Source organism: Bufo bufo, chromosome 3 (genome assembly GCF_905171765.1).
Source record: "Bufo bufo chromosome 3, aBufBuf1.1, whole genome shotgun sequence".
Classification (NCBI taxonomy): domain Eukaryota; kingdom Metazoa; phylum Chordata; class Amphibia; order Anura; family Bufonidae; genus Bufo; species Bufo bufo.
Window position 1 is genome coordinate 322,536,057 of NC_053391.1, and position 18,949 is coordinate 322,555,005.

An 18,949-nucleotide genomic window follows, 5' to 3' on the forward strand; every position below is an offset into this window, starting at 1 on the left:
AGATATAAATAAAATTCTGTGGTTGTTAAAACTTTGACTGTTGTCACTTATACACAAAGATTGCGCACCATCCAATAAGAGTGTACGTTGCTGCTAGCTCTGGTGCAGCTGTAAGTACATAAAATCCTGTGTGTCTATCAAGTGACACAGAGTGTATTGAAGTCCTATAGCTATTTTTGGTACGAAGCAGTGATTGTACTCCCAGTTATGTAGGGGGTCATGCACCATTAAGTAGGAGTATACACTATTGTTGACTGCGGTGCAAAACGGATGAACTGACCATCAACTAGGTTAACCCCTGCTCCACTGTCAATAAACACCCCAATTCCCACAGTTTTTGACTCTGGCGCCACCTCGGCAGACAGGAGAAATCGGGTACTACCAGTAAATGACAAAAGTAAGTTCTCTGACTCCCCACCCACACCACTAAGAGTAAGATGGGAATTAAACGTTTTTTGGTTTTGTTTTGTTTTCACCTTAAAGGGACACTGACAGGCCCAAAAAGCATATTTAGGTATATATATGACAGTACAGGTCTTATAAAGTGTATTAGAATCATCTAAGTATCCCCCCTGTCCACCTTTATAAATACAGTAAAATGAAGTTTTATAACCTGCTTGAATCGTCTTCAATCTGCCCAAGGGGCGGCGTTTCATCTCAACTTGCGCCCAGCCAGCCTCGCCCCAACTGCCGTTTGAAGCGCCGCCCAGCTCATCAATATTCACTTCGCTGGGCGGCTACTAGTGTCCCTGACGCAAGATCCGGCGCATGCCCAATACAATACTATGGGCATCGGCCTCCGGCTCATCTTCAGCGCATGCGCCCGGCACCCTCACTGGCCGGGATCGCATCGCGCCTGCGCACAGTCTGATTCTCAGAGGCCGATGCAGCCTCTGCTTTATGCGCATGCACCGGGCACAGTTCATAGCAGCGCTTCAGAGCGCTGCTCGGTTACATCTCAAAAGGGGTTAATTAGTGCGCAGGCATGATATGATTAGTGCGGATTAGTGCGCCGCCCAGCGAAGTGAATATTGATGAGCTGGGCGGCGCTTCAAACGGCAGTTGGGGAGGCTGGCTGGGCGCAAGTTGAGATGAAACGCCGCCCCTTGGGCAGATTGAAGACGATTCAAGCAGGTTATAAAACTTCATTTTACTGTATTTATAAGGTAGACAGGGGGGATACTTAGATGATTCTAATACACTTTATAAGACCTGTACTGTCATATATATACCTAAATATGCTTTTTGGGCCTGTCAGTGTCCCTTTAAAGCTGAACGTAAGGACAAACATTAACAAAATGTCCCCTTTTTCCACAGAAAAAAAACATACTCCTTTCTTATGACTAAAACTCTTGCAAGCAGGCCCAAGGGTAGCTCCCCCTAACAGCATAGGTTCATCACCAGGCATAAAATCAGGAGTCTCTCCACCCAAGGTGTCAGAGGAAGCCACCACGTTATATGATAGTTCATCCTGAGAGTGAGGGACTTTAGATCTCTCTCTCAGGCGTCTATCCATACGTACAGCAAGGGACATAGCCGCTTCCAATGACTCAGGATATTCGCGGAAGGCCAACGCATCCTTTAGCGTCTCGGATAATCCCTGACAGAATTGGCAACGGAGAGCTGGATCATTCCACTCCGTATCCGTAGCCCATCTCCTAAATTTAGAGCAATAGATTTCTGCTGAACGTTCTCCCTGCTGTAAACCACGTAACTTGGTCTCAGCCAGGGAGATCCGATCCGGGTCATCATAGATAAGACCTAGCGCTCTGAAAAATTAATCTACTGACTGGAGGGACTGTGATCTGGTCGGTAGAGAAAAAGCCAAAGACTGAGTGTCCCCTTTAAGCAACGACATGATAATACCCACTTTTTGACTCTCATCCCCAGATGAGACCAGGCGTAACTTAAAGTACAATTTACACAACTCTCTGAACCGAATAAAATTATCGCTTCCCCCCGAAAATCTGTCTGGAAAGTGCAACCTTAGGTTCAGGACAGGCCTGGTAACTACTACTAGCTCCAGCAGCCTGTGATCCCTGGATCTGCATGCGGAGGTCAGCTACCTCTAAAGACAAATCCTGCAATTGTCTAGCCAGTGCAGCGTTGGATCCATAGCCTCACTGACATAAACAAAAATGACGGTTTGTGGTGGTTGATAATTAGGGTTGAGCGAACCCCAACTGTAAAGTTCGGGTTCGTACCGAACTTTAGGATTTTTGGACCCCGGACCCGAACCCGAACATTTCTGTAAAAGTTTGGGTTCGGGTTCGATGTTCGGCGGTTTCTTGGCGCTTTTTGAAAGGCTGCACAGCAGCCAATCAACAAGCATCATACTACTTGCCCCAAGAGGCCATCACAGCCATGCCTACTAATGGCATGGCTGTGATTGGCCAGAGCAGCATATGACCCAGACTCTGTATAAGCTTGAGTCACGTTGCGCTGCACGTCACTCTGCTGTTACAAGTGTAGGGAGAGGATGCAGCTGGACTTGTGATTTCAGGGAGAGCATAGGAGAGAATCTAACTCAGCGATCTACAGACAAAAAGTTGTGTGGGTGCAGGGCACTATCAAACCAAAAAATACTAACTTTTAGAACTCTGTTAGTTAGTTAGGTGGGTGGCGGCGGCGGCCATTTTATGCATGCTCAGTGCACCAGCACTGCATCTGAGCTTTTGGGACATTGCAAATCACCATTTTTTGGGGGCAAACTACAACATCTGGATTAATCAGTGTGCAATTTAAGGTAGAAATACACCCATCATTTTCTGGGTTTTTTGAATTCAACATTTTTATTGAAAATTTTTTCATTTAAAGATCAGCGAAGCATGACATTGCATAAATAATTCATTCAAGATGGACGCAGCCACCAAGGACAAACAATATTCCATTAACAAATTTTTTTTCAGTGTGATGGAAAAACATGACTTTACAGTAACTTAATTATAACGCAACTCAGGGTAGAGCTGGTTACATTAGCAACATAATATTCATCCAACATGGCCATAGGTACGCCATTTTTCTTATCTTCATCAAACCGTACATTGCCCCTGGTACTCACAGCATCAACAGGGATGACCAGAATACATTGCTTAGCATGTATTAGTTGTTAAGTATCTACAATTAAACACTAAACCATAAGTAACACGTGTCAATCACGGATCTGTCTGATCAGAAGGCTTAACTGTAGGAGGGACCAATAGGAAGCAGTCTCAAAGGAAATACCCGACCACTACCTCTCATAGGGGGCCAGAGTTTTGAAGATTGTTTACTGGGAGAACTTTGGATGAACCATCCAGGGGTACTAGGTAGATCTGTATTTCGCAGGAGAGAGCAATGAGGGCGGAATCATCTTCTCATAACGACATGAGCTATTTAGCTCAGCTATCACCTCTGAAATATCCGGGGGAATCACTTTTTTTTCAGTGGCGGGTTATAACTAATTTGGCGCTAAGCAAGACATGTCCCGCTATGGGTCTATATGACGGGAGGAAATGCTGAATGCCTAGAAACAAAAGAGCAATTCCTGGAGATGGGGGGCAGTCATGACCGGATTTTTCACCCAGCAATGCAAACACCTGCTTCCAGAAACTAGTGATAACTGGGCATGCCCACAAAACATGGAGCAAGGAGCCTACGCTTCCACAGCCCCTCCAACACAGGGGAGAAGATGTAGGGTAGATGATGTGTAACCTCTTGGGCGTAAAATACCAGTTTAAAACACCAGCCTCATAATGTGTGACACATTTAAAATTAGAGGCTAAGAAGCCTATTGCAGAGGACCATTCAACCTCAGAGAATGAGCTGCCCAGCTCACGCTCCCATTTCTGGAATGATTTGGATTCTGGCGAATTTAGACTTATCACCCATGTACTCATATATGTGCCCTGTCGCCCCTTTTTTCAGCAAGTTCTGGGAACAGTAAATTTGAAGGATCCCTGTATGTGTAAGAGGGGGTTTAGTACTGGTAGATGTCAGTAGGTGTTTAACCCTGAGATAATTAAATATCTCACTGGCGGAAAGCTGGAACATCTGTTGAGCAGTGGTAAATAGAAGGACTCCCTCAGAACAAATAAGTTGAGAGACCTTCTTGATTCCCCGATCACGCCAACATCGAAGACTGATGTCCCCCAAAATCCATTCCAAGAAGCGAGTGTCTAGGTGGGAGAATAGGGCGTCAGAAGAGTCTGCGTATGTGTTGTGGAAGTGTAGCCAGAGCTTCCCTACATGTTTTACAGTCCGCAGGGAAACATCAGGGACCTTCCCGTTCCATAATATGCTAATCAACAAATCTCTTAAGGAGCCCTCTTTAATTGAGTGAGATTCAATTTGGTGCCAAGCTTTGTTACAATCTTTGTCCCACCATTCCCTAGCAAGTGACAGGCTAATGGCTCTGTGATAATCACTTATGCAAGGTAGTCCCAACCCTCCTGCTTTTTTCCGTAAGAAAAGCTGTTTTTGGGCAATCCTGGGTTTAGACGATTTCCAAACGTATTTGGACAGTGTTGCCTGTGCCTTTCGGAAGAATATATCAGGAACCGGAATAGGGAGAGCTCTAAATATATAGATCAGTTTGGGCAATGTCATCATCTGGAACGCTGCCACCCTACCAACCCATGATACCTCTTTCATGGAGTAATGGGAGAAATCGGACAACATAGTTTCGAGAAGGGGTTCGTAGTTCCGTTTATACAGATGAGAACAGGGGTACGTCAGCTTGATTCCCAAGTATGGGAGTTCCAATTCCTGCCAATCTAGAGTAAATCGGGACTTTAGCACCTCAGCATCATCCTGAGGAATGTTAAGTAATAGGGCTTGAGATTTGGCATTATTAATTTTATAGTATGAAAGTAAGCCAAAATGTGCTATTATATCAAAAGCCGAGCTTAATGACTGAAGGGGACTTGAAAGGGTGAGGATGATGTCATCAGCATATAACGATATTCTATGATCCCTTCCACCAATATCTACCCCTTGAATAAGGGGAGCTTTCCGTATGTGCTGAGCCAAAGGTTCCAGAGCCAGGATGAACAGGAGGGGTGACAAAGGGCACCCTTGACGCGAACCATTGGTAATCTGGAAAGGGGCAGATAGCACCCCATTAACCCATACCTTTGCCATAGGGGAGGCGTATAAGCTGCAAAAAGCATTCAATATGCTACCTTGAAATCCCATTTTATTGAGGACTGAGAATGCGAACGACCAGTGTAGACGGTCGAACGCCTTTTCAGCGTCCAAGGTTACTGCTATCATAGGGAGACTACTTTGCTCAGCGAGGTCGAACAAGTTGATCAACCTTCTAGTGTTGTCTGCTGATAAGCGACCTTTAACAAACCCTGTTTGGTCATCTTTGATCAAGGGAGGGAGTATAGCTGACAATCTATTGGCTATTAAGTTGGCGAAAATTTTAATGTCCGAATTCAGTAGCGAGATTGGCCTAAAATTTTGAGGAACTTCTGGGCGTTTACCAGGTTTTGGTAGTGTAACTATGAGGGCTGTAAGCATCTCGGGCGGGAATGGGGTTCCCTTAAGGGCGCGGTTAAAAATATCGAGGATGTAGGGGGACAGTACTGGATGGAAATGCTTATAGTACTCATTAGACAAACCGTCCAGGCCTGGGGATTTACCTAATGGGAGGGTTGCGATCAGCTTTTGTAGTTCTGTGGACGTGAGAGAGGCATTCAATGAATGGAGCTGATCAGAAGAGAGAGAAGGTGGTTCGGATTGAGTCAGGAAGGTCTCCACCAATTCAGAGTAGCTACCAGGCAAGGCAACCGTGTCCTTAAGATTATATAGGTTGTGATAGTAGGAGCGGAACTGTTCCGCAATATCTCTAGGATCTAGCAATTTTGCTTTAGATGACGAATGGGATTTTTGATTTGGATTGCTGAGTTTTAAGTTGATTAGCCAATAGTTTGCCAGCCCTGTTCCCCTGGGCGTAATACCTCGACTTTAATCGGAGCATGGATCTAGAGTAATTATGTGACAGTAGGCTACCTAGTTTGTCCCTCTCCATTCTCAGAAAGGCAGTTATTTGAGCTGTAGGGGATATTTTATTCCGATTCTCGAGATCTGCAATGGATTTGAGAAGCTGAGAAATTTCCTTTTCTCTGACTTTCTTTCATTTGCATTTTAATCTAATCAGGGAGCCACGAATGAACGCCTTATAGGTCTGCCATAGGACATATTTATCCGTGACAGATCCGTCATTAAAGGTGAAAAACTCCCTCAATTCAGCGGATATCTCCTTAGCAGTTTCTGGATTAGAAAATAAATATGGATCATTACGCCAGATGGGAGCGCGTGGGAATTGGTACAAATCTTCTACGGTCAATGTAATTGGGGCATGATCAGACCACTGAATAAGTCCAATATCAGAAGATATTGTATGTAGCAAGGTAGCTTGATCTACCAAAAACATATCAATGCGCGAGTATGAGAGATGAGGAGTGGAAAAAAAAGGTATAATCTCTTTCCACACTATGTTGAGCCCTCCACACATCAATGAGGCCCTCTGTGTGCAACAAAGAGGCAACATCGCCCCCTGGGCGCCGGGTTAGGCTAGTGGAGTCCAACCACCGATCCATCACCAAGTTAAAGTCCCCACAGACAATCACCTTCCCTTGTTTCAAAGAATTTAGCTGTTTCAGTACTTTCCGCAGGAAGAAGATTTGGTGGTCATTAGGTGAATAAACATTAACTATGGTGTAGGTGATATTGTTGATGGAACATACCAGAATGATGTATCGACCGCTGGAGTCCACTTTTGAGGATATGGTAGTAAAGGCCACCGAATTCTTGACAGCTATAAACACCCCTCTAGACTTCTTGCTAAAATGAGAATGCAATATATGAGGAAAAAAGCGATTATGAATACGTTTAGCATCTTCCTGTAGTAAGTGGGTCTCCTGTATGCAAATAAGGTCTGCTCCAGCTTTAGTTGCCTCCCGCCAAACATATGATCTTTTCTGTGGACAGTTAAGTCCCTTAGCATTCAGTGATAAAATTTTAAGACCCATGTGAGTGGGGGGAGGAACCAAATCTCCTGCGGGTATACAGACAATCAGAGATCAGCAGATCGACTTCGATAACAATAAACAACTGTCTAACAATATGCAGAATGTACCAATATCTGTAAACAGATAATCAAGGCAGCAGATTATTGAGGAGTCTAGATGGGTAGGGAAAACAACAGGGAAAGGGAAAAATAATACAACTCCAGACGATCAAATCCGTCCGTGTAATATAGGTGGCGTAAGTCCACTGGTGAGGCTGAGAGGAGTCTAAACTATACTAGATGTGTAAGCATAAAGACCGCACCTAAACATAAAAGGTTAGACAACAAACCCATATGAACAATGCAAAAGTGTCTCCACTCCTCTGAGCACTAATGATCCAAGGTGAAGTATCTTTAGCAACTTCTTCGTCTCCAACCTGGATCTATGTTAGTCCCGTTGAGGAAATTAGCTGTCTTGGGTTCCATTCGCAGACATTAGATCATCCCGTCTGCGGTTCCCTCTTTTTTCCGCCTGAAGATGAATGTCCCATACTAGAAGTAGATCTCGCCCTTCTGCAACCGATTTTATTACATGAGTTTTGCCATCTTTCCGGATCAGCAGTTTTTGCGGGTAGCCCCATTTATACTGAATGTCATTATCCCTGAGGGCCAGGGTGATCGGCTGTAGTTCCCTCCGTTGCCGAAAAGTCGCCATAGAGAGATCGGCAAAAAGCCTGACTGTTTGGAAAGGAGCAGGGAGTTTGTCGCAGTTTCTAGCTGCCATCATTAAGGCCTCTTTAGTATGGAAAAAGTGAATCCTAGCTAATGTGTCCCTTGGGATGTCCGCACTTAAGTGCGACGGCTTTGGAATTCTATGAGCCCTATCAATTATCATGTCAGGGACCGGGATTCTTGGTAGCAATGCTTTGATGAGGCCCTTGAGATAGGACTGCAAATCTCGAGGTGCTACATCTTCTGGGATGCCCCTGAATTTAACATTATTTCTTCTGGAACGATCCTCCAGATCTGCTAGTTTGCTTTTGATGGTCTCTAGTTCATCCGCCATGTCATTGTGGGCATCGATAATATTGTTTTGTGAAGTGGCAAAATCTGCCATTTTACTCTCCACATGCAGGATTTTATCCACAGTTTCTTTAACTTTGGCCGCCAGAGGGTTAATTAACCCTGCCATATCGGAGCGCAGGGACTGGTGTAAAGCTAAAAGCATATTTTTAATAGAGTCCTCACACAAGGGCTTATCTGAGGTCTGGTACGCAATAATGGGGATTACAGCGGGAGTCTCCACCGCTAGTGCCCATGACCCCTTACTGACCTCAGGAGAGCACGATGAATCCAGACGCGGCTTCTGCTTCTGGGGACTGCCTGAGGGTGAGAGCCCAGCAAGGTTAGCGGCGGCGCCATTTTGTTCATCTGTAGTCCCCGGAGTCCCTAAATCGCTTGGAGTTGGTGGGAGCGAGGGGAACTCTGCTTCTGTCAGTGAGAAGATATCGGGCTCCGGTGGGGGTGATAAGGACCTGGAGGTACTTTTAGGTGATGCCCGGCCCTGAGGAGATGAGGTGTGAGTTCCTGCGCTGGAGCACGCGCCATCTTTGGCCGGGCCCCGTTCAAAGAAGCCGTCTAGGTTACCGCTCTGCAGCCTAGGAAGCTGCCGTTTAGACTTCCCCATGTCGTCCTGGGGGGTGTCCAGTCTTGTTACCGGCAGGGATGTGGAGATGGCAGTAATCGTAGCCTTGGGGAGCTTCTCTGTAATCGCTAAGGTGCAGGAGCAGTAAGATCAAGCAGCCATTCCTCTCAGCAGCCAAGCCACACCCCCGTTTTCTGGGTTTTAAAAACACACAATTTTTTTTTTCAAAAAACTGTATTTTCCAGATCTGCAAGTGTTAAATTCAAGTTTAATATATACAGTTTTCATATTCTGTTAGCAAAAAAAGACTTTTTTGGCAATCTACAACATCTGTATTAGTCAGTGTGCAATTTAAGGTAGAAATACACCCATCATTTTCTGGGGTTTGAAAAACACACTTTTTTTTCTCAAAAAACAGTATTTTCCAAATCTGCCAGTGTTAAAATAAAGTTTAATATATACAGCTTTCATATTCTGTTAGCAAAAAAAAGACTTTTTTGGCAATCTACAACATCTGGATTAGTCAGTGTGCAATTTAAGGTAGAAATACACCCATCATTTTCTGGGGTTTGAAAAACACACTCTTTTGACAAAAAACACTATTTTCAGGCCTTGCAGCATCAGCACGTGTGAAATTACAGGCTTATATACTGCTGTCAAATTCAGTTTTTAAACAAACACTCATTTGGGCACAAAATTTTTTGTTGGCAGCCTTTGATGTAGATGTCATTGTGAGATACACTCTTAATACATTTGGGTTACATTCAGAGATTTTAAATACCGCCATTTGGTGCACAAATATTAAATTCAGGCCTACCCTGGTTGAGGCCCTGTGAGATACGCCCTCTACATACAGGGGTTTGAATTAGGCGTTTGAAATACAGCCATTTGAAATAAAGCCATTTTGTGCAAAGATATATTTACTTCAGGCCTACAGAGGTTCAGGCTCTCTGAGATACCACCTCTACACACAGGGGTTTGAATTAGGCATTTGAAATACAGCCATTTGAAATACAGCCATTTTGTGCAAAGATATATTTACTGCAGGCCTACACTGGTTCAGGGCATGTGAGATACTACCTCTACATACAGGGGTTTGAATTAGGCATTTGAAATATAGCCATTTGAAATACAGCCATTTTGTGCAAAGATATATTTACTGCAGGCCTACACTGGTTCAGGGCGTGTGAGATACTACCTCTACATACAGGGGTTTGAATTTGGCATTTGAAATACAGCCATTTGAAATACAGCCATTTTGTGCAAAGATATATTTACTTCAGGCCTACACTGGTTCAGACCGTGTGAGATACCCCCCTACATACAGGGGTTTGAATCAGGAATCTGAAATACAGCCATTTGAAATACAGCCATTTTGTGCAAAGATATATTTACTTCAGGCCTACACTGGTTCAGATCGTGTGAGATACCCCCCTACATACAGGGGTTTGAATCAGGCATTTGAAATACAGCCATTTGAAATACAGCCGTTTTGTGCAAATATATATTTTCTTCAGGCCTACAGAGGTTCAGGCCCTCTGAGATACCACTTCTGCATACAGGGGTTTGAATTAGGCATTTGAAATACAACCATTTGAAATACTGCCTTTTTGTGCAAAGATATATTTACTTCAGGCCTACAGAGGTTCAGGCCCTGTGAGATACCACTTCTGCATACAGGGGTTTGAATTAGGCATTTGAAATACAACCATTTGAAATACAGCCATTTTGTGCAAAGATATATTTACTTCAGGCCTACACTGGTTCAGACCGTGTGAGATACCCCACTATATACAGGGGTTTGAACTAGGCATTTGAAATACAGCCATTTGAAATACAGCCATTTTGTGCAAAGATATATTTACTGCAGGCCTACAAAGGTTCAGGCCCTCTGAGATACTCCCTCTACATACAGGGGTTTGAATTAGGCATTTGAAATACAGCCATTTGGGGGGGGATTTTATTTGGAAAGGTGATATTCCCAGGCTAAGGAGAGAGGTCCTTCAACTCCCAGTAAGAGATGGTGGTTTAGCAGTTCCAAATTGTTTTTTTTATTATTTGATAACACAATATACTCAGATAAATGGAACTCTAAAAGGAATGGTGGGGAGGGATGAGTTAATAAAAATGGGGTGGATAGGGGACACAAACTATTTAGAGGTTTTGGAGTCAGGAACACTAGGGAAAAATAACACAGGAAATAAGTTAATGAATTTAATGGGAAACACATGGGTGGAACTTAAAAAAATTATGGATATTAAGGGTTATTTGCACTACACACCTATTTGGAAGAATATAAACCTAAAGGAAGTGCAAAAGATTAAATCCTATATAGATTGGGAAAAAAAAGGGGGTCAAATATTTAGTGCAAATATTTGAGGACGATAAACTGAAGGACTTCTCCACCTTGGTAACAGAGTTCGGGATTCATCAAAAGGACAGTTTTAAATATCTCCAGTTAAAAAACGCTGTTAGGATATCAGTTAATCCAAATAAATATAGAAAAGAACAATCAAATAGAATACATAGATTTACTAATGGAGAGGAAAAAAAGGGACTTACAAAAAAAAGATATGTAATTTTGATGGAGGCAAAAAAAGAAGGGATCATAATATCAGCTAGAGGAAACTGGGAAAAGGAGCTTCTATCTTTTTCGGAAGAATGATGCCCTTAGAAGCTACTCTAGGGTCTCAGAAAGGGCTTCACATAAAATTTAGCAATTTTTTATACTCCATAGGTTACATCGATCTCCCTGGGTGTTAAAGAAAATGGGGGTTAGAACCTCGGATATGTGTCCAAAATGTAAGGGTGAGAGGGCGGATCTTATACATTGTTTTTGGAGATGCCCAAAATTGATTAGGTATTGGAAAGAGATTGTAGAGACTACAGCATTATTTTTGGGTATTTAAGTTCCGGAGGATCCCGTGGTCTGTATTCTAGGGGCTACCTCACACATTAAGTTAAATAGAGAGCTACAGTCGGTTTTGAATAAGGTACTGTTTCAGGCCAGACTGTTGATACTTCGGAAATGGATAAATAAAGACCTCCCTACAGTAGGACAGTGGCAGGAAGCTGTGCTCGATCTGATTAGACTGGAACAGGGCTTGGAGGGATCGAGCGATAGAGCGATAGACAGGGAAAAACTGACAAAATTTGGAAGAAATAGTTGAACCAGGGCCAAGGTGTTTGAACAAAAAAGGAAAGGGAAATTTTTTTTTTTTTTTTTTTCCCTCTCCCCTCTCTCTCGCTTCAATGGGGTGGGTGGTATTTGGGTTAAAATGTTAAATGAAAATGTTTAAATAAATGTAAAATGTTTTGTATTATGGACCCTTTGGACGGTCCATTTTTGTACTTGCTTGTTTGTATTTTGAAAAAAAAAAAATGAAGAAATACAGCCATTTGAAATACAGCCTTTTTGTGCAAAGATATATTTACTTCAGGCCTACAGAGGTTCAGGCCCTGTGAGATACTACCTCTACATACAGGGGTTTGAATTAGGCATTTAAATTACAGCCATTTGAAATACAGCCGTTTTGTGCAAAGATATATTTACTTCAGGCCTACAGAGGTTCAGGCCCTGTGAGATACCACTTTTACATACAGGGGTTTGAATTAGGCATTTAAAATACAGCCATTTGAAATACAGCCATTTTGTGCAAAGATATATTTACTTCAGGCCTACAGAGGTTCAGGCCCTGTGAGATACCACCTCTACATACAGGGGTTTGAATTAGGCATTTGAAATACAGCCATTTGAAATACAGCCATTTTGTGCAAAGATATATTTACTGCAGGCCTTCACTTGTTCAGGCCCTGTGAGATACTACCTCTACATACAGGGGTTTGAATTAGGCATTTGAAATACAGCCATTTGAAATACAACCATTTTATGCAAAGATATATTTACTGCAGGCCTACAGAGGTTCAGGTCCTCTGAGATACTACCTCTGCATACAGGGGTTTGAATTATGCATTTGAAATACAGCCATTTGAAATACAGCCATTTTGTGCAAAGATATATTTACTGCAGGCTTACACTGGTTCTGGCCCTGTGAGATACTACCTCTACATACAGGGGTTTGAATTAGGCATTTGAAATACAGCCATTTGAAATACAGCCATTTTGTGCAAAGAAATCTTTAATTGAGGCCTAGTCTAGTTCAGGCCGTGTGAGATACACTCTTTACATACTGTCGTTCTTTTCTACTATTAATTAAACACTCATTTAGGGCAAGATCCTAAATTCAAAAAATATGAGGAGAGCGGCAAATAAGGGACGTGGCCCAGGTCGTGGTGCTGCTGGTGGAGCTCCTGTTGCAGGGAGAGGACGTGGTCGATCTGTGCCAGCTACACGCACAAGTGAAACCCCTTCCTCAGGTACGAGTAAGCGACAAAACCTGCAGCGGTATTTGGTCGGGCCTAATGCTGCTCTACGAATAGTGAGGCCTGAACAAGTAGAGGCGATAATAGATTAGTTTGCTGACAGTGGATCCAGTTCCTTCACATTGTCTCCCACCCAGTCTCGTGCTGAAAGACGACAGTTGGTACCTGCAGCCGATGTCCATCAGTCTTTCACCTAACCCCCTTGCAAATCAGCCAAGCAGTCTGAGCCCCAAGTCATGCAGCAGTCTCTTCTGATTTTTGATGACTCTGTTAGCAGGGTTTCCCAGGGGTATCCACTTAGCCCTGCCGCAGAAGAGGAAGAGATTGAGTGCACTGATGCCCAACCACTTATTTTTCAAGATGAGTACATGGGAGGACCATCGCAGCACGTCTCGGATGATGACGAAACACAGGTGCCAACTGCTGGGGCTCTCGAAAGTGTGCAGACCGAAAAGGAAGTCAGGGGTGAAGACTGGGTGGAAGATGATGTGGAGGACGATGAGGTCCTCGACCCCACATGGAATCAAGGTCATGCGAGTGACCGATGTAGTTCGGAGGAAGAGGCGGTGGTCGCACAGAGCCACCAGCACAGCAGAAGAGGGAGCAGGGAGCAAAAGCGAAGCGGCCGTCCTCTAGACAGTACGCCTCCTACTGCCCACCGCTGCAAGGGACCGAGCACACCAAAGCCAGCTCCAAGAAGTTCCCTGGCGTGGCAGTTCTTCAGACAATGTGCTGATGACAAGACACGAGTGGTTTGCACGCTGTGCAATCAGAGCCTGAAGCGAGGCATAAACGTTCTCAACCTGAGCCCAACCTGCATGACCAGGGATTTAAGTGCAAAGCACGAGCTGCAGTTGAGTAGACACCTCAAAATCCAAGAAAGGTCTCTGACTCCTCCTGCTTCCTCTTCTGCTGCAGTCGCGGCCTCTTTATCCACCTCTGGAGTGACAGTGCCACCTGTCACCCCACAAACAGAGGATCTTCCAGCAACACCAACACCTGGGTCACCAAGCATCTCCAATATGTCACACAGAAGCGTTCAGCTCTCCATATCCTAAACGCTGGAGAGGAAGAGGAAGTACCCCTCTACCCACCCGCGATCCCTAGCCCTGAATACCAGCATTTCTAAATTACTTGCCTTTGAAATGCTGTCATTCCGTCTGGTGGAGACGGATAGTTTTAAAGGCCTTATGGCGGTGGCTGTCACACAGTACGTCGTGCCCAGCCGCCACTACTTTTCAAGGCAAGCCATCCCTTCCCTGCACAACCAAGTAGGGGACAAAATCAGGTGTGCACTGCGCAACGCCATCTGTGGCAAGGTGCACCTGACTACGGATACGTGGACCAGTAAGCACGGTCAGGGCCGTTATATCTCTATAACAGCACACTGGGTAAATGCAGTGGCGGCTGGGCCTGAGGCGGATAGCAATTTGGCACATGTCCTTCCACCACCGAGGATTGCAGGGCGCTTCAGTTTGCCTACTGCTGCTTCCTCCTCCTACTCTGCTTCCTCATCCTCTACCAGCTCCTCATCCAGTCAGCGTAACACCTTCACCACCAACTTCAGCACAGCCATGGGTAAACGACAGCAGGCAGTTTTAAAACTTATCTGTTCGAGGGGACAACCCCTACACCGCGCAGAAGCTGTGGACGGGCCTTGAACAACAGACCGATGAGTGGTTTGTGCCAGTCAGCCTCAAGCCCGCCTGGTGGTGTGCGATAATAGGTAAAATCTCGTAGCAGCTCTGGGACTAGCCGATTTGACGCACATCCCTTGCCTGGCGCATGTGTTGAATTTGATGGTGCAGAGATTCCTTAAAAATTACCCCGACATGTCAGAGCTGCTGCATAAAGTGCGGGCCGTCTGTGCGCGCTTTCGGCGTTCTCACCCTGCTGCTGCTCGCCTGTCAGCTATCCTCCCTGCTCTCCACCTCATATGCGATGTGCCCACAAGGTGGAACTCCACCTTGCACATGCTGGCCAGACTGTGCGAGCAGCAACAGGTGATAGTGGAGTTTTAGCTGCAGCACGCACGAGTGAGTCGCTCGGCGGAACAGCACCACTTCACCACCAATGACTGGGCCTCCATGCGAGACCTGTGTTCATTGTTGCGCTGTTTCGAGTGCTCCACCAACATGGCCAATGCCGATAGCGCCGTTCTCAGCGTTACTATCCCACTTCTATACCTTGAAAAAAACGCTCCTGGCGATGATGGAAGAGGATGTGGCACAGGAGGAGGAGGAGAAAGAGGGATCATTTCGTAGGGTTTACGGCCAGTCATTCCCAAGTGGCTCCGAGGGTGGGTTCCTGCACCCACAAACCCAAGGTACACAATTGTCCAGCCAGGGCACAGTTCTGAAGGATGACAAGGTGGAGGATGAGGAGGAGGAAATGGAGGAGGAGGATCCATGTTCACAGCAGGGTGGCACCCAGACCAGCTCATGGCCATCACTTGTGCGTGGATGGGGGGATACAGAGGACACAGACGATACACCTCCCACAGAGGACAGCTTTTCATTGCCTCTGGGCAGCCTGGCACACATGAGCGATTACATGCTGCAGTGTCTCCGCAACGTAAGTATCACCCATGGGTTAACAAGTGCATGCTCATTTTGTCACAGCCAGACAGCTGAGAAGCGCTCATAGGAGCTTCTCAGATCCTCCTCCTTGAATTTCTTTGTTTTGGTTTAGTTTCTCATCTCGTTAGTCTATCTCAGCTGTCATGCAGTTAGACTGATCGCTACCCTTTAAGTTCCTCCCCATAATGCAGTAGTGTGCGGCTGATACAACTTCCTGGAGTGTGTGTGCATGCTGTTCCCAGTTCCCAGTTCCCAGTTCCCAGTCGTCATTCGTCTGCAAGATAAGTGCTGTTTATGTATTTATGATTTTGTCTTTTCTGGATCCAGGTGACCCTGACTCCCTCCGTGTCAGTGTAGGGAGCCGGTGGTCGTGTCCCCTCACTATTGTAGGGTCTTCAGGTAATAGATAGCCGAGGAACGTGGATATGCGCCCATCCACCTTTGGGGTGTTCGCAAAGGCTGAGCAGTGAGGGAGAGCGGCAGGTCTATTGCAGGGGTCTCCCTTTGTTCCTTAGTTGTGGATCCAGAGAGACATTGTTTATATGGTATTGTCTTGTTTCCTGTACACCATCCGTGACATTATCAGCCGCCAAAACCGTCTCAAGCATGGATCCGGTTTCACTTTTGGCTGAACGCTTTCAGGGTCTTTCTTTGGAGGTAGCTGATCTCCATAAGACTTTTTCTCAGTTTCAAGTGACCGGTTCAGCTTGCGTTCATGGAGTTTGTGCTGAGCCTAAGATCTCGCTCCGGGATACGTTCTCCGGGGGTAGTGAGAATTTTGTGCGTTTTAGAGAGGCTTGCAAACTCCATTTTCGCCTTCTTCCCCATTCTTCTGGTGATGAAGAACGGAGGGTGGGGATCATTATATCGCTGCTCAGGGGTAACGCTCAGTCCTGGGCCTTTTCGCTGCCGGAGGGGGCACGGCCCCTTCGTTCAGTGGATGAATTCTTTTTAGCCCTGGGTCAGATATATGATGATCCGGATCGTATTCCTCTGGCTGAGTCTAGACTACGTCTGTTATGCCAGGGTAAACAATCCGCAGAGATATACTGTTCAGAATTTCGGATATGGGCAGCAGATACGGGTTGGAATGATGCTGCACTCCGAAGTCAATTTTGCTATGGTCTTTCAGAGGGATTGAAAGATGCATTTGCCTTTCATGAAAGACCTACCTCCTTGGATTCTGCTATGTCTCAGGCTGTTCGTATTGACAGGTGTCTTAGAGAGAGAGGAGAGATCTCTCCTTCCTGTCATGCTCAGTCCCAGGACAGTGCAGCGGTCTTATTCTGTGCACAGGGGTCTCAGTCGCTGTCAGCACCTTCTGAGCAGGAGTCCATGCAGCTGGGGTTGATTGCCTCTGACAATAGAAGATTCAGCCCACAGGGGAGGGTTTGTTTTTGTTGTGGAGGTATAAATCATCTGGCAAATGTTTGTCCCTCTAGGAGATTCAGGCAGTTTTCTGGGAGTAATAAAGAGACAAAAAGGAAAAAATCTTTTAAAAATGTTCCGTCTGTTACTATTGGCAGGGTTGAGGCGGAAATTGAAGGTTTTCCGTTTGCTTGTAGTTCCCGTTTTGTCCTGCCTGCTAGGGTGGCGCTAGAGAGCAAGAGCATTTTTTGTGAGATTTTTGTGGATAGTGGAGCAGCTGTCAACCTCATTGATAATCAATTTGCAATAACTCATGGTTTCCAGGTATGCACTTTGGGAAAGGATATTCCTGTTTTTGCTATTGATTCAGCTCCACTTTCTCAGAAATCATTAAAGGGCATAGTTCACAATATCCGTTTAATTGTGAGTGATGCTCATGTTGAGGATGTGTCATGTTTCGTCCTTAGCGGTTTGCCTACTCCTCTAGTGTTGGGGCTACCCTGGCTCACTAAACATAACCCCACCATTGATTGGCAAGCGAGGCAAATAAATGGTTGGAGTAACTTTTGCAGAGAGAATTGCCTCATAACATCTGTTTCTGAGGTTTCTACTAAGACTGTACCACCTTTCCTCTCTGAATTTTTGGATGTCTTCTCTGAGAGTGGAGTTCAGGGTTTACCTCCGCACAGGGAGTATGATTGCCCTATTAATCTCATCCCAGGAGCCAAGCTGCCTAAATCTCGTTTATACAATCTCTCCCAACCTGAGAGGGTCGCTATGCGGGCTTATATCTCTGAGAGTCTGAGAAAAGGACACATACGACCCTCGAAGTCACCTGTTGCCGCTGGTTTTTTCTTTGTTAAGAAAAAAGATGGTTCTTTAAGACCTTGTCTGGATTTCAGAGAGCTGAACAGTATCACTATTCGTGATCCTTATCCGCTTCCTCTGATCCCGGACCTGTTTAACCAGGTTGTTGGGGCTAAAGTCTTTTCCAAATTAGACCTAAGAGGGGCATACAACCTGGTTAGGGTCAGAGAAGGAGACGAATGGAAGACGGCTTTCAATACCCCTGAGGGCCATTTTGAGCATTTGGTTATGCCTTTTGGTTTGATGAATGCCCCAGCCGTTTTTCAGCATTTCGTCAACAGTATTTTTTATCATTTAATGGGAAAATTTGTATTAGTGTATTTGGATGACATTTTGATTTTTTCTCCTGATTTCAAGACTCATAAGGAACACTTACGTCAGGTCTTGCTCATCCTGCGGGAGAATAAATTATACGCGAAACTGGAAAAATGTGTGTTTGCGGTTCCAGAAATCCAATTTCTGGGGTTTCTTGTCTCCGCTTCTGGTTTTCGCATGGATCCCGAGAAGGTCTGCGCTGTGCTTGAGTGGGAGCTTCCTGAGAATCAGAAGGCGCTGATGCGTTTTTTGGGCTTTGCCAATTATTACAGGAAATTTATTTTGAATTATTCCTCTGTCGTTAAACCACTCACTGATATGACCAGAAAGGGGGTAGATTTTTCTTCCTGGTCGGTAGAGGCGCGTAAGGCCTTTTCTAATATCAAGGAGAGTTTTGCTTCCGCTCCCATCCTAGTACAACCTGATATTTCGTTACCCTTCATAGTTGAGGTTGATGCTTCTGAGGTAGGGGTGGGTGCGGTCTTGTCTCAGGGTTCCTCTCCTGCCAAATGGCAACCGTGTGCCTTTTTCTCAAAGAAACTCTCCTCCGCAGAGAGAAATTATGATGTGGGAGATAGGGAATTGTTGGCCATCAAGTTGGCTTTTGAGGAATGGCACCATTGGCTAGAGGGAGCCAGATACCCTATTACCGTGTTTACTGACCATAAAAATCTGGCCTACTTGGAGTCAGCCAAGCGTCTGAACCCGAGACAGGCCAGATGGTCTTTGTTCTTTTCAAGGTTTAATTTTGTTGTTACGTTCCGCCCTGGGGTTGAGAATGTGAAGGCAGATGCC